General features: G+C 49.1%; 1 long non-coding RNA gene across 1 annotated transcript in view; it reads right to left on the bottom strand.

Moving 5' to 3' along the window:
* LOC109290850 overlaps positions 1–3,640 on the bottom strand; it is a 96,051-nt gene extending 92,411 nt beyond the window's left edge. Inside the window, exons 1-2 of the long non-coding RNA XR_002095695.1 lie at positions 3,044–3,640; positions 2,424–2,484 (exon numbers count right to left, since the gene is read on the bottom strand). This is a non-coding gene — a long non-coding RNA (uncharacterized LOC109290850). The remainder of the gene's footprint in view (positions 1–2,423; positions 2,485–3,043) is intronic.
* Positions 3,641–15,916: the final 12,276 nt, after the last annotated feature.

The raw sequence follows: 15,916 nt of genomic DNA, 5'->3' as shown, positions 1-15,916 counted from the left end.
AGCCTGTGGGAGATGGGGCCAGGCGGGGCAGCAATCCAGGGGGCTGGGGGAGCAAGTGGGGGGGTCCGTGGCCCCTGTGGGGCAGGGTGTAGCTCCTGTGGGGGGCAGCAAAACATGTATTCATGTATTCATGAAACATGTATTTAGAATTCACTTTATTATTATGGTAGAGACACTGGTAGTCTTCCAAATTGTTTTAACACTGTAGATATATCAATAAAATATTGCTCAACTGATCACTCTCTCTCTCTCTTTAGTGGTCATTTGTTTTAATTGTGGAGGAACATGGATTTTGGGGTATTTTACACAGTGACTTCGGGATTTTTTTTATCAGGGATTTTTCAGTTTTCAGATAGGGAACACCAGAATTCCTGCTAGGGAGGCAGATGCCTCATCCAGATCTGGCAGGTGCACAGCACATCACAGCCAGGCAGCAGCCCCCGCTGCCAGGGTGCTGCAGTGGGTAGAGGGTGCAGGGAACTCTCAGGGCTGCTTCAGCAGTCCACCTAGCACAAAGGGTAGTGTCCCCAGGTACCAATTGGCTGGGCCCCAGAAGCTCCTGAGAGTAAGTAGCTGCCTTGAGCTACTTGACAGGGCAGCTTTTTATAGTGCTGGGGACAGCACAGGTACTAGCCCCAGGCTCTAGCTCCCCCTGGCTGCAGGTCCGGGAGGAGCCAGGCGAGGTTATTTTGCCCCAAGTGGCACAGTTTGCTCCACACCAAAGTGCATGTCTGAGTATGCGTGCTGGGGCAAAAAGCCCTGGCTCAAATTTGCACTGCTTCTATTTGAGCTGCTGCAAGCACATGTGCTTGTGTTTGTGGACGTGCCCATTGGGTCACACCAATCATCTACTTATCCCAGGAGCCTGTCTCTGACAATGTCATATAGTAGTTGCTTTAGATCAAGAATATGAGAAACGGAGAATATGTACTGACCATCCCCTGCCATGCCTTCCTAGTTACCAGTAGTCATAAGCTTAGGGATGTTCAGAGCATGAGGTTACATCTGACTGCTGTGTCTAATAGCCCCAGAGACTGTCCCCCAGAAATTTGTCTAATTTTGAATCTGGTTATACTTATACTACTGATTTTCATAACATCTGGTGGTGACCAATTTCCCAAGTTTATCTTGTATTGTGTCAATAAAAAAAAAATCCTTTCTTGTTTTGTTTTAAATCTGCTGCCTGCTCATTTCCGTACTTGCAACTGTCTGTTGTCCTTCTCCCTATCCTATCCCTATCCTTTCTAGCTCTACTACATCCTGCCTAGAAATGGCAAATCCAGAGCCTATCATTGTGTTATTTTCTCCCCACATGTATTACTTTGCACTTACAATGTGCAAAGTTGAAGATAATTACCTCTTTTTCAGATACCTCCCATTTTCTTAGGTTCTTGTTCAAACTGGCAGATCTAGGCTTATCGCAGGTCATTTGGAAGTGTGCTAGTTTCTGTTCAAAAGGGTTAGCATGTACCAAGATAGGATCTAAATATAAAAAACAGTCTGAGAGGTATGCCATGCCATATTCTTGTCTGGTTCTGAGTCAAAGCCACAGAAATTTGGCAGCTAAAATTATTTTGGGCCCAAGGGTAGGTTTTAACCATTCTTTATCTGAAAGGCAACCACAGCACATGATAATTTCCATCCCAGGAGAGGAGGCATCTTGCAAACCACTTATTTCACCTCAGTTTGCAACTGCCTGCAAAGCACTTATTTTACCTGTAAAGCATCTTGCAAGGGAAAATTCAAGGGAATTTTCAGTTTTAAGGATGCCTTGCCTGCCAGTGATAACAGTTATTTTCCTAATTAATCCAAATTGATTATCAACTCATCCTCTCTCAGCTATCCAGACTTCTTGTTCAGCTTCCAGATGGACAATTTCCTCCCATTTTGGGGCTGACAAGTTCGCCAGACTTTGTTGTCCACTTAAGACAAATAAGGCAGTTTGATTTTGAATCCCCAAGGTGTTCAGGATGTCTGCTCTAATAATTTATGTTGGAGTTTGTGTTTACATTTCCTGACTTTTAACAGCTCTCATAACACATTTGATAGCTACACTCTCATTGTTGTTTAAGTGTCCGGTTCTGAACAAAAATCTTGGAGTGACCTGCTTTGTCCTACCAAACTCTGTATGTCCAATTTGGTGTTCCCATTTGTCAAACTGATTAAATAAACTTTCATTAGATCCTTATGACAGTGTGATTTGGCTTTTAACAACTCAGTAATAATCCATCTTTTTTTTTAACAGAACCAATATCTAACTTGACCAGTTCCCTTGATTTTGCGCATTATCACCTGTCCCCTCTGTTTTACAAACCAAATTGTTAACACTTTTCCAGTTGTTCAAAAGCACACAAACCAAACTGGATTCCCTTTTCCCGCTCCCCTCCCCACATTAGGCACATTAGACATAGGATTGTACTTACAGGGCTCATGGCAATCAGCTTCTGTTTTCCTCACTAATGACTGCTCTCTTCTGTTAGGCTGCTGCAAGGAAAGATGAGTTCATGCACAATTCCATGACCTTAGAAAGTGCCTTTGGCCTCCTGTCATTTACAAGTCCAAGTCCATTTGAACAGCTATTACCTGGCCCATTACCAATTTATCCTGGAAGTCCTCACTGGTATCTGGTACCATTATGCCGAGAAACAGAGTCCCCTCAGGTGCTCTGCCCCAGCAGATGAGCCCTCTCCTTTCCCTGTCCTTGTAGCTCTTAGCTGTGCTTTGGCCAACTCTGTAATGACAGTTGGCTCAAAACAACATGTCAAAGTTTGTACCACGGTTGGATAACCGTCTGTTTCCTAGGGTGAGTTCTGCAGCTCTGTCAGAACCAGGCCATTCAAGCTGGCTGCTGGAAATCCCACTCCCTGTTCATTTTCTCAACTATTCACTTGTGCCATGATGTTATAATAAGCCTGCCAAAATATTTTTTTCCTCAAAGAAGGCAAGCATTTTTATTACTTAAGCTGGAATCACCTGACTTTTGCTTTCTGGGATCCTGCAGGTTACAAAAGGGATAGAAAAGCAATGCAATGTCCATCCTTACCTGATTCTCTCACTGTTCTGAAACCCCAGGCAGATGGCTGGCTTCAGCTGTGATCTTCAAGCCTCTGAATTCTTTCTCCTGGTGATTTTTTTTTCAAGCTCTTTGAGTCCTTGCTGCAGCTTATCTCTGTTAGCAAGTCCCATGCTGGCCAAGGCTTTCTCAGTCTTCCTTATACCCTAGAAAATATGTGGTCAGGTTGCTGGTAACCTTATCAATCTATTTTGCCAGTCTAGAGTGAATATTTTGTAACTGGGTTTCCCAATCTGTCTAGTCTCTTTGTAGCTGCTGCGTTCACCAAGTAATTATTTCCAACTGCAGATCATATCTTTGCCCTTTCTGGGAAATCTCTGGATGTAGCTTTAATAGGTTTCGAGAAGTTGTCAAGTGGTTTTCTTGCTTTAATTCCTTTTAGGAAGCCTCTAGTTCTTGTTTCAGTTCCTTTAAGCCAGCTTTTCATGCCTTGCAGGTAGCAGCATCTTCTGTGTTTGTTTCATCTGGATTCAACAGGAAATTTCTTTCCTTGAAAGGTAATCTTCTGCTTACACCAGTATTGCCTCTTTGGTCTGAGCAGCTATCCAATGCTCAGAGCCTTAAATAATCTCTGTTAGAAGGAGAAAGCAGTTATGTTATTCGGGTCTATTTGCTGCAATCTTATTTCTGAAAAAGGTACAAAAATGCAGTTTCTCTGAACAGTGTAAACATATAGGGTGCTTGGTTTAGTCTTCTATGTCCCCTAAATTAAAACGGTGGGCTTTTAATTGAAGCCCACTATTTCAATTTAAGGGTTTTATTTTTCTGTTGCATTATGGTGAGGGGCCTGATCCTTTTTTCCCCCTTTTTTTGGCAAAGCCTGCCTGCAGCCAGGGGGAAAGCTGGACAAGTGGCCCCTAAGCTTTGGGAGACCCCAGTCCTTCTCTCTGCAGCAGTGGCACCCTCCAGGGAAGAGTTGGATTGGGCCGGGTGCTGTCTCCGAGTTAGGGCAGCACCTGTCCCGCTAACAGCCTACTCAGGTGGCCAGGGGGGTGCTGCCAGAGAGGGAAAGACAAAGGCTTCCCACAGCTTGGACTCCTCAGTCCACTGGGAGCTTACCCACCAGCCAGGCAGGCTCTGCCCAAAAAAAAAGGATCAGGCCCCTCATCACTTCTGCCTTCAGCAGGCACCTCTAAAGGCAGAAGTGGCGAAGGGCCCAATCCTTTTTTCCTGCAGAGCCTGCCTGCCTCTCCCACAGCCCAAGGACAAGCTGACTAATAGTTGCAATGCATCATTGCAAACTAAACTACATCAGGATTATTAACTATCTGGGTTCCACATCATGGATGACCCCTTTTATTGGCTGAGTTAGTCATGAGGTCGAGAACTAAGTGAGACAGAAAAAGAATCATCCAGTTCTCACAAGGAGGGTTTCAAAGGTCTGAGACTTGATGGAAATGTATTTTGTATTACATATATTTATAAATAGAAACAGGCAAATGTTGGAGGGGGTATGAGAAGGCTGTGGGAAACTCTGGATTTCCCCTTTCAGGGTGGCAGCCTTCCATTCTGCAAGAATCTGCTTGGGGCTAGGAAGAGTGGGGGGCGGGTGACTGAAGGCAGAGGCACCACATGCATCTGCACATGCACACACATGTGGCCAGCGCACAGCCAGACAGTGTAGTAGGAGCAGCCCCAGCAGCTGCGTGCAGGCAAGTCTATGGGGGTGGAGGTTGGAGAGCCACGGCTTGGGGACTGTCTGGGTGGCTGTGTGTTGGGGGATGTGTGTGTGTTTGTGTGGCAGGGGTCTGTGGAGGGGATGGGTTTGTGGATGGGGGCGGGTGCCTACTGGCACTGGGGAGAAAATGCCTGGGAGCTAGGCCTGTGGCAGGGCAGAGGGGAGGTGCCCCTTCAGCAGGGGAAGGGGGTGCAGGGCCCTTCAGGGGTAGCAGGGAGCTGCACGGACAGCTCAGTGGCACCAGGGTCAGTGCCTGTGCTCGCAGGGACAGGGCAGCCAGGAGATGCTGCCGGGGGGGGTGGTAAAGCCACTTGGCACAGCACGGTGCAGGAGCCCTAGCCCAAGGCAGGTGATGCCACAGGCCTCCCCTCCTGCCTACAGCCCACACTGGAGCCAGACTCACTCTGCCACTACCTATATAAGTTGGTGCCAGCGCAACTGGCTTGGCCCAGGCAGGATGGGGGCAGCTGGGGCCCCCCTCTGGCAGGGCTGGGGGGGCAGAGGGCTGTGGGTCAGGAGTGAGGGACACTCAGGGCTGTGGGGGCTATGGTTTGAGAGTGAGAGGCACCAGGACAGGCATAGGACCATGGGTCTGGAGTGTGGGGCACTGGCAGGGTCACAAGTCAGGAGTGAGGGGCACCAGAAGGGCCCAGGGGCCTGTAGGTTGGGAGTCAAGGGCACCAGCAGGGCTCAGGGTGGGTGGAGGACTGTGGGTTGGGGGTGAGGGGCATAGTCAGGACCAGGGGGCTGTGGGTTGGGAGTAAGGGGCACTGGCATGGGCAGGGGACTGCAGGTCGGGAGCAAGGGGCACCAGCAGGGCCTATGGGGTGTGGGACTATGGGTTGGGAGGGGGAGGGCTACAGCTTGGGAGGGAGGGGCAATGACATGGCCAGGGACAGGCCACCGGCATATCAGGGTTGCTCAGTGCCACAAAGCAGCAGCGGGACAGCCTGGACCCATGTCTTGGTGAGTGAAGGGGGCAGGAGGAGCTCTGATTTTCCATGACAAAAAAACTAAATACAGGTATTTAGAATTTATTATAATGACTGAGGGACTAGTAGGCTTCCAAATTGCTTTGAAATTGTAAATCAATAAAACATTGCATTAAATTGATACCTATATATATAGTGGCATTTCAGTTGCGGAAAAATGCAGATGGGGGGGTTAATAAGAGAATTTGGGATTTTTTTAAATCCAAGAATTTGAGATTTTTAAATAGAGAAAACCAGGATCCCTGATAAGGAACTCATCAATCATTTGACCCCAGCAGTCTTTCCTGCTCAGAGCAGGGGGGCTGGACCCGATGATCTCACAAGGTCCCTTACAGCCCTAAACAGGGGTGATGCATAGGGGGTGCATTCAGGTGCACATGTGCACCTGAGCATGGTGGTGCACCCCCTAGAGAGAGGTGCTGATGACAGTGTAAGTCTGTGGAGGGGAAGAGGCATGGGGGAGGAACGGGGCATGGCAGGGGAGGGGCAGATCAAGTTCCCCACAGTGAGGGAAGGAATGGGACTGGGTCAGGGACTGGGAGTGCTGTTCAGCACAGGCAGTGAATGAGACCCAAGACTAGGGTGGAGAGTGGGACAGAGCGACAGTCAACTTGTCTATGGGCCACAGGGTAGGCGGCTCTCTGCTGCCGTGTGCAACCCCTGGGGGGGCATGTGCCCCCCCCAGACTTGTGCATGGGGTGGATACAGGCTGCCTACTGTGGGCTTGGGGCTCTCCACCATGCTGCCTTTTTCCCATGAGTTCTGCACTAGCCCTGCGCCCTCTGCCCACCTGGCAGCAGTGGGGGCAGCGAGTTGTGCCTCCCACTACCAGGTGGGCAGGGGGCATGCACCCGGAACAGGGCTTATGGGGCAAAGGCAGGAGAGCAGAGAGCCAAAGCCCACAGCGGGCAGCCCACATCTGCCCTCACCTCGCTCAGCTCTTCCCTGCTCTGGTTAAAAGTGTCCCTGTGCTTAAAAACAGTGGCAGCAGCACTTGAACTAAAAGCTCATTTGACAAGCTTTAGTTCAGGCACTCCTCACGCCATTTTTTAGCACTGGGACACTGATCCCCTGGACTAGCTGCCCATGGCTCCATCCCACTCCCTGCCCTGGCCCTGGATTCCATTCACTGCCCTGGCTGGGCAGAACCCCAGCCCCTGCCCCACTCCTTCCCTCACTGTGGGGGCCTCTATTTGCCCCCACCCACACCCCTTCCCCTCCACAGACTTACTTGCAGGGAGCTGCTCTCCATGCTGCCCAGCTGCATTTCTGTAAATCAGTTATTGGATAGGTATCAGTCAATATGGCTGGTTAATAATCGGCTATTGGTATTGGCCAAGAAAATCTTTATCAGTGCACCCCTAGTCTGCAGGGGTGTGAAATAGGAGCTACATTATCAGGAGCAGCTAACAGACAGCAGAATTGCTAGCTTGATTAATGAAACATCAAGACCATTAAAAAGGAGAGACCTGTGGAATGAAGAGTTCAGAAGGACTTAGGTAGATTATAATGAGCCATGATGTCAATTGATGCTCTCACTGCTGCCTAAACAGGAATGCTCCTGCCACTGCCACGCAGTTGTTTTTAAAGTTTGGGTGAAGTAAGAATCAAAGAATCAAAGTGGGGTGAAACTGCACCAGTACACCTAGCCCTGAATCCACCCCTGATTCTAGTAGTAATTAATATGCTATTAATCTTGATACCTTGGGCTACTCTGTTATATCACTGAGGCAAAACAGCCACCATAGCTGTAGTGGTTACATTTCCAGCCACCAAGTGTTTGCTCTGCAATTTGAAAGGGTCTTTTTATTAGTCTTTGTAGCAGGGACCCAGCCCAGCCCTGCCAGGGTGCCCTGCAGTCTGCAGGAGCCTAGGCCATTCAGATGATAGGCAACAGGCCCACAGGGAGGCAACATGCCCCCTGCACGCTAGCCCCCTGGGCAGGGCAGGGAAGCTGCAGGAGATGCACTCACCATATGCCCATCCCCTGGGCAAGGCTTAGAGCAGGAAACTGGCCTGCACCTGGGCATGGAGCCCAGGCAGGGCCAAGAGCAACCAGCCAGCATGCCTGGCACCGCCTAGAGCCCAGAGGCTGCAGCTGCAGGCAATGATGCACGTAGCAGCAGCCACGGAGCATGTGGGGGCCTACAGGGTCTGGGTTGACTCGGGTCAACCCAGAACTTCCTTTATAGAGCAGCACCAGCCCCAGGAATGGGAGGGCGCTGGCATAGGCACTAGACTATGCTGCTTCACTCCACTGGAGCGGAGGGCATCTCATCAGAGACTAGCCTGATTCTAGCTCCCACAACAGGAACCTAACCACCCTGCAGACACTGGATGCCAAGTATCTGCAAGGTCCTCATAGGAGTTCATAGTACCCATGACCCCAAGTTACCCACCACAGGGGATGGTCCAATACAGACCTGCCCTGTGAATCAGGCTTGGAACTGTGGGTGAACCCTGAAGAGCCACAGCCACCTGAGGAAAAAGCGGACACATACTGTAGGGCCAAAGCTGGGCCTGTGAATAAATGATGGACACGGCTATTTGTTATATTGCTTTATTAATTTATATGCAACACAGGCGTCATTGGTGGTAGACCCTTGCCAGAGTAACAGGGCTAGGCCAGCTCACATCAGTCCTAGAACGGTCTGTTTTTCTTCCCACGTTGGACCTTTCTCCTGTCCCATGAAGGCAGACACCTAGGGGACCAGGCATCTACCCTGATACCATCACAGGAATGCCTGAGTGGAAAGGGGTAGGGTATAAGGGAGGCGGAGCCTCATAAAAGACACTCGGACACTGAGACCTGTGCCCATCTCAATGGGTGACCATCTCAGTGAGCTACAGTCATGTATCATCTCCTAATATCCTTTTCATTAACACCAAGTCATGGCAGGCAGGATCTAGATAAAGAGGCTAAACACCCGTCAAGTGTGTGGCACTTGGGTTCCACCCCAGTGTTACCCTTTGGCCCAGGTCCCACTACTGTCTTATGCAAGAAATGTTTCCTTTCTTAGCAATCACTTCAAAAGGCAGAAGCATTAAAGAGCAGTGAGGCCAGTAAACGAAGTAGAACAGCCTAACAGGGGTGATCCATTCTTGAACAGGCATCAGAAGCCACCAGGTTAGATCTGAGTGGGCCTGCTGTTGATAGCAAACAAGGGCAGAACAAATTTACTAGTGATCTCTTTGGTCCCATAAACCAGGCTGTAGAGCAAGTGGTGCAATGATGAAAAAACATCAAACCTGGGGAAATGGACATTGAGTTGGATGGACACTGAAGGATTCAAGCCAGATTACAGAGGTAAATTCCTTCAAGGTAGTTTCTTGGAGAACTCAAGGCAGTGAAGCTGGTTTCACTGCTAATGACCTTTCTCTGGCAGCTGGAGAGAAAGACACTAACTAGCAGAGGACAGTAGAGCCAGATGATGGGGTTTGGTACTACCTCATCTCTCCTATCTTTTAATGAATTACGAGACCTTTGCTCCTTCCCCAGTACATTTGGACTAATAATCTTTTGGTGTGTAAAATATTGCAGTCATCATGTTTAATAAGCAGCTTTTTGGGTATCTGCTGCCACCTGGCACCTGCTCTCCTTCCATGAGAAGCTGCAAACTGTCCAACCCTGGAGCTCAGCAACAGGGTGGTTTATGCTCCTGCAGTAAGAAAGTAAAGATCAATCTACAGGGTGGGGTGAAAACCAAGCCCACTTTCCATATTTCATTTCTTTTACTTGCCAATGCAAAAGTTAATATTTTACTTCATGAGACTCACTGTCTATAATGACTTTGCCAGGGTGCTTTGTAATAAAGAAAGCTGTATAGATGAGGGGTCACTGCTAATCAGTGGACGGGAAGCCTGTCATTCATGGACTAATGTACTCCTGGTCTTTGCATGGCATAGTAGTTTTAGTAGAATGCGCCTGACTTGCTAACTGATCTTATCTTATTCAAGGCAGGAGAGTATGAAATGGATGGCAGAGCTATGTATGTTTACAGACCCTCTGGTGCCAGCTTACATGCAGAACTCTGCCTCTGCAAACTTGCTTAAAGGTGCAAGTCATTTCTATAGCTATTTTACTGCTGCCTTTGTCTACCCTAGAAACAACTGTTTTATTTTCCCCTCTCACTAGTATCCTATATTAGAAAGAGCTCCCTTCATCTGAATGACAGTTCATTAGACTGGATTTTCCCTTTTACAAAATGGGAAAGAAGGTCCCAAGCACATTAGGGTCTGACCTTGAGGTCACCCTTAGAGGAAAGTAGAGACATGTTTTTTTGTGCTGTTAACTTATACCTCAAAGGCAAAACCCAAAACAGATGGAAAGCACTATGTATCAACCACTGCCACCAGTTTCCCATGCACAAGATGCCATGCTCAGTTAGGGTATCTTTAGTCTGGAGGCCTCCACCTGGATCCTAGTCTTGATTTGCTAGGAATACAGGCTACCCCTGATGAAGGAAGACAGGTGGGAAGAGCTTTGGGAGGACACATTTTCCTTGATGTATAAAACAGCTATGTTCCTCAGTACATAGAGGAGAGACATTTATTCACTCACCTCCTTCAGACTAGACCAGTGATTCTCAAGCAGGGTGCCAGGGTACCCTGGAGTGCCAATAGATCTCTTGAAGAGTGCTACAAGGTGTCAGGAGATAAGTGAAGTGTGAGGAGATAAACAGGTAAGCTGGGCAGATAAGTAAAGTTCAGACTTGTCTCTGCCTCAGAGGCAAATTAATGTGTACTGTGGCCCTGGGCAAGCACAACACTGGAGGCCCCCTCCCCCCATGGGAGGTGGGCTTCAGGGGCAGGAGGGGCCCCTTCCCTTCCTAGTGCTGGCGGGGGAGGCTTGGTGGATCCCACCGGGCTGGGGGGCACATGCCCACCTCTTCCCCTGGCTCCCCACCCTGCTACGGCCGAACGTACACACACACAGGCGCACACTCTACTCTCACTCTCTGCACACAGATACACAGACAGACACACACTCACAGATGTACACAGACACGCACAGAAACACAGATAGGCACATGCACACAGATACAGACACGCACACACACAGACAGGCAGACACACACGCACAGACAGACACACACACTTCCCCTCACAGGACCTCCCCCCTTCCCCACTCCGGATCACACAGAGGCAGCCCTCCACCCACCCATGGCTCAGTCTCGCTCGCCGCCCAGCCCGTTACATGGACCGGCAGGGAGCTGCTGCCTGGCTGTCCTGTGCAGCCCCACAGAGGGCTGAGCTAAGCTGGGCCAGGTCGGGAGAACCGTGCCATGTCTCTGAGGGTGGGCAGTGGCACTGGGAGGAGTGGTTGCAGGACACTAAGATGAATTTTGCGGGGCTGTAGCTCCCAAGGCTCTCCCAACACCGCCACCTGCAAAGGCATAGCGTGGCACGGCGCTCCTGGCTTGCCCACCCCCACCCCAGGTGGGGCACAGCTCTCCCAGCCCAGCTTGGCCCCCTCACCCCAACACAGCAGCACCACCCAGCCTACCCCCTCCCCCTGGCACCGTGCAGCTCTCCCAGCCCAACCCGACTCCACCCCATTGGTGGAGGGGCCCCACTTCCAGCTCCAAGGGAAGCAACAGTAAAAACCGCAGTTTTAAACTTGGCACCAAAACTGGGTGCTGAGTTTAAAACTGTGGCTTTCACTTTCCTGCTGATGAGTATCCCAGGGCCAGGGCCCCAGATTGGTAGGGGCCCCTGGGCTCATGTCCAGCTTGCCTGTTCATTAATCCACCTATGTCCTGCCTGGACAATTTCCTACACCCATTGCCCAGCCCCTGTGTAAGGAGGTAAGCACTTTAACCTATGCATTAGTTTTTGAAACTGGATGCCACTGAATTCAGAGGAGTTATGGAGGGGTGCTTCGAGTCCAAATAGATTAAGAACCACTGGATTAGGAGACCCTCATACAGCCTGGCGCTAACCAGATCATACATCCAAAGAGGTTTGCTGCACGTGGGATGAGGGCAAAAGAAGGCTGAACACAGGACTAGACCCATACATTTCCATATTTCCTGACAATGAAAAGTGCCATATAAATGATTTTTTCACCATCTCTTTCTAGACCTGCTGAGAAATAAGGCCCCAGGAGAGAAAGGAAGAGAAAAGGAGGCTGGGTCCAGAGAGTGGAATCATTGTTGGCAGTTCATGTGAACCCTTTCAGGGAGTGCTCCCTCCATGACAGGCCTTTTAATTTTCCTAGTCTATGTCTATAATAAAAGCTTGTCTTCATTTAGATGAAGTGTATGCATTGCACGCTCCAGCGAGTACATCCACAGAAAAACTTACTGTCAGTAGAGCCCACCTGAACAGAGCCTGGATGGATCTGTCTCAAAAGCTCATTGGACAACAGCTGATTCAACAGCCAAAAATGGGATGCCCCAGTTTTAAAGTAGAGACTAGAGAACTGGAGTCTTTGTTCTGGGCTCAATAGTTTATTCTAGGAGTCTGCATTCTTTCACCCACAGAAAAGCACCAAGGTGATATCATTCATTTCCCACATGCAATCAGAGCTCTGATTGGCCAGGATTCTTCCAAACCAGTTGCGGCTATAGCTAACAGATCTCCCAAGAGGCCTGATTTGCATTTATCACCTCAATAGACTTGCATCTAATGGCCACCTCTGGTGGGGAATTGGAGAAGAATTCTGCACTCCGCCACTATTTGTAATTTACAGTCTTACCAATTCTATTCACTTCCCTCCATTGCCATAGAGATCTGGAGGGTTCAGCCTTCCCAACAATATTGGTAGGAATCAAATATTTTAGGGGAGCCAAGCACTTAATCTCCTTTAGGTTTAATTGTTCCCTTTCCCACTTATATGGACCCTCCTGCTCAGATTCCCAGAAGCATTTCCTGACAGGCTTCCCCTTAGCTTGGCTGTCCTAGACTTCTGTGAGCCATCTTTGTAGTGTCACTAGCTCAAATCCAAGATCGTTCCCCTGTACAAACTTCCTATCCAGTTCTAATAGCATAAACCCTCACCATTCCCTCACACACTGCACTGCCCTCACTTCTGAACTGAAATCCCAACTAGGGACCTCACAGACATTCCATCGCCAGTATCCTCACCTATTATACTTCATGAAGCTAAAGAAAGCTCACAGTTCTGATACATTTTCTGTAGTTGCTTGACCTCTAGTATAACAATCGTATTCTATTTAACAAACAAGTGACTCTTCTTCTCTACAGATTTTAGTATTGTCACCTCTTCACAGGGTTTAATGTAGACATGTACATTTCTTAGGTACTGTTTGCTCTTCCTGTCAATTCACAAACTCTCCTAATATACATGTCCCCCAATAACCCTCTTCTGCAAAGCAGAGATCTCCTATATATTATGTTTTATTCAATATATTGCAAAACACCTATGTGCAAGTTTATAACAATGACATTGATCTTGGGAATTATGGAAAAAAATCCAGGAATGGCCAAGCAACATTATAGGAGAGAAACTGCTAACATAGATCCTCTTAATTCAGGTGTTCTTAATATTTAGCAGCAACATGCAACTACTTAAAACCCAAACTTCATATATTTCAGTATCTGTGGTTGTAAACATAACCTTGAAAAATGGGGCATTAAAAATCAGTATACTGATGTATTCATGAGCTTGTAAGCCTGGAACAATCATTCTGCAAGTTATGGACTGCTACAGTTCAATGTGATTTTAATCTTGAAATTAAAGCATGACAATGTAGACAGCACCACCCAATCAGCACGTTCAGGCCAACAGCTGAAATACTTAACGCACAATCAGAAACAGGTACCTTGCCAAAGGTCCTAAATGACCCCTTCTCTTTTGCCTAAACCATTGGATTTTACAAGTTCATTAATCATTTTCAATTAATCAATTACAATACAGTGAAAACTTAAAATGTAGGGGCACAGTAAACCAAACATCAGACCTACCAGTTTAACACAGCAGCTACCACACTAAGGGCCTTGTTACATATTACACTGTGAGCTGCACAAACACTGACTGATGTTAGTACTAGCCCCAGTTTGGAGCAGTCACGCATTCACGCCAGCAAAGGCCCAGAGGACTGAAAGGTAAGTGTGGCAGAGAACCTTTGGTGTCTGCCACTTTAAGGCTGAAAGCAGGCAGCCAGCAGGTGCAGGCCAGCCCTGATGAGGTGGCCATTTTACATCCAGGCTCTCAAGGGTGAGGCAGTAGTTAGCTATAAGCAGCTGAAGGACAACATCTAGCTGAGCTGCTTCTCAACACCCTGGAGGTAAGTGAGGAACTATGGGGATGGCAGGAGGTTCCTAGGGGCCCAGTGAGAAGGCTTTGGGCCTAAAGAGAACAAGACCCAGCCTGTGAAGCAGCTTATAGTTGTAAGCCTACATAGGGAATAGGCAAGCCCGATTTAGAACAGGCAGGGGAGAGGTCTGGAGCTCAGGCAAGCCTGGTTAAGACTAGAGCTGTGTTATTAAGATCTCTGGGGCTCTACACAAGCTCAGTGTGAGATAGCTGTATGGTAGGGCTCAGAAAGGGACCCTGGTGCTGAAAGAGGTTGGCTGCTGTGGTGCTGGGACCAAAGCACCCTGGCTGGTCAATGCAAGAGGGCCAGAGCTAGAAGGCCAAAGGGCAATGAAGCCCAATGCAAGGGGCAAGCCTGAGCCATGATGGATTATCTGGTAGGCCTGTGCAAAGTGGCTAGTATTGCTTTAGTTTCAGACAATTCAGGGGACAGCGATTCAATTTGATGATTCAAATCACTGTCCCAAATTGATTTGGCTGAATATGATTCAGAGATGTAGCCAAATCAAATGGGCCTCATCCACTGTCCGCTCTCCCAGCTATCAATGGCTGCCCTGCCCAGCGCATGCGTGCTCTCTCTCCAAAGAAAAAAAAAAAAGCCCCACACTCACCAGCTGCTGTCAGGCGGGGGGGGAAGGCAATCCCTGCTGCCCCCCACTGCCCTGCACTGCATGGGGGGGCTCTGCCATGAGCCCCCCAGAAGCTCCAATGGCTGCTGCAGCAGTTGGTGAGTGCGGAGCTTTGTTTTCTTTTTTTTTTTTTTTTTTAAAGAGCTGGGATGAAGGGGCTGGGGGAGAGGGTGGGAGTCAGGGGGAGCTGGAAGAGCAGGCAGAGGATGGAGCCTGGCAGGGGTCCCCTCCTCCAGCCCCTCCCCCTCTGCCCCCTATTTACCTGCATGGAGTCTGGGTCTAGCACCCTCCAAAGCTGTCAGAATCTTTTACAAATTGATTCAGAGAGCGTTGAATTGATTCAGACCTTTATATTGGCCTCTCAATTTGATTTGGATTTAGAGATTCAGCTGCCGAATTGGGCTGAATTTCCTCTGAATTGAATGAACACCCAAAGCTTCGCACAGCCCTACTATCTGGCACCCCAACTGGCCTGGAGGTGGGGCCACAGCCTAAGGAGGCTGAAGGTCCCTCAACTGTGGGGGGGAATGGGATATCACTGTCTAGGGGAAGAAAGGCTCAGGGAGACAGTGGGCTGAAATGAAGGAGGCTGAACCTCAGCCTCTGAATAGGAGGCATCCAAGAAGGGGTCCAGAGAGTTGGGCCAGTGAGAGGCAGCCAGCACCAGCCTAGGAACAACAAGTAGCCCAGCAGAGATAATATTAAGGCAGGTAGGTTTGCATTGGTCCTACGTATGACAGAAAACTGCACCCTGCTGGGGAAGGGTGGCCTAGTGGGACACCCTATGGTAGGGGAGTTTCCCATAAATGCCAGGCTAGTTGGCTGCCCAATGAAAGGCAAAGAGGGGTGCCCACAGGAGAGTAAGGGGTCACATGGACATGGTCAAATAGTTTTGTCTTGATTTGTGTGTGTTTGTGCTGTATATGTAGAAGTGATTCCATAATAGCTCAAAATGCAATCTTACTCTTGTATAGTGTATGGGGTGTGCAGGGGTGTCGGGCGGGCTGTGGGTGGATGGGTGTGTGTCTTGTGAGCGTGTGTGTGTGTGGGTATGGTATTTTTTAGGCTGTGTGACTGTGGGGGGGGAGGGTGTAGCTGTGGCATTTGCAGAAAGGGTTTGAGGGTATGTGAGTTCTGCATGGGAGCCCCCTGTGCATGCCCCCCTCAGCTGGTCAGCACCCGCCTAGAGCCCAAGTGCCCTGATATGCCTCCCTGCTACTGCCAAGAGCGTGCAGCCCCAGTGCGCCTCCCCCCCCCCCCCCC

Source organism: Gavialis gangeticus, unplaced genomic scaffold, assembly GCF_001723915.1.
Source record: "Gavialis gangeticus isolate Ggan-Ray unplaced genomic scaffold, GavGan_comp1, whole genome shotgun sequence".
In the NCBI taxonomy this organism is placed as follows: Eukaryota; Metazoa; Chordata; order Crocodylia; family Gavialidae; genus Gavialis; species Gavialis gangeticus.
The sequence above is the reverse complement of the archived record's forward strand: the minus strand, read 5'-3'. Positions and strand labels throughout refer to the sequence as shown.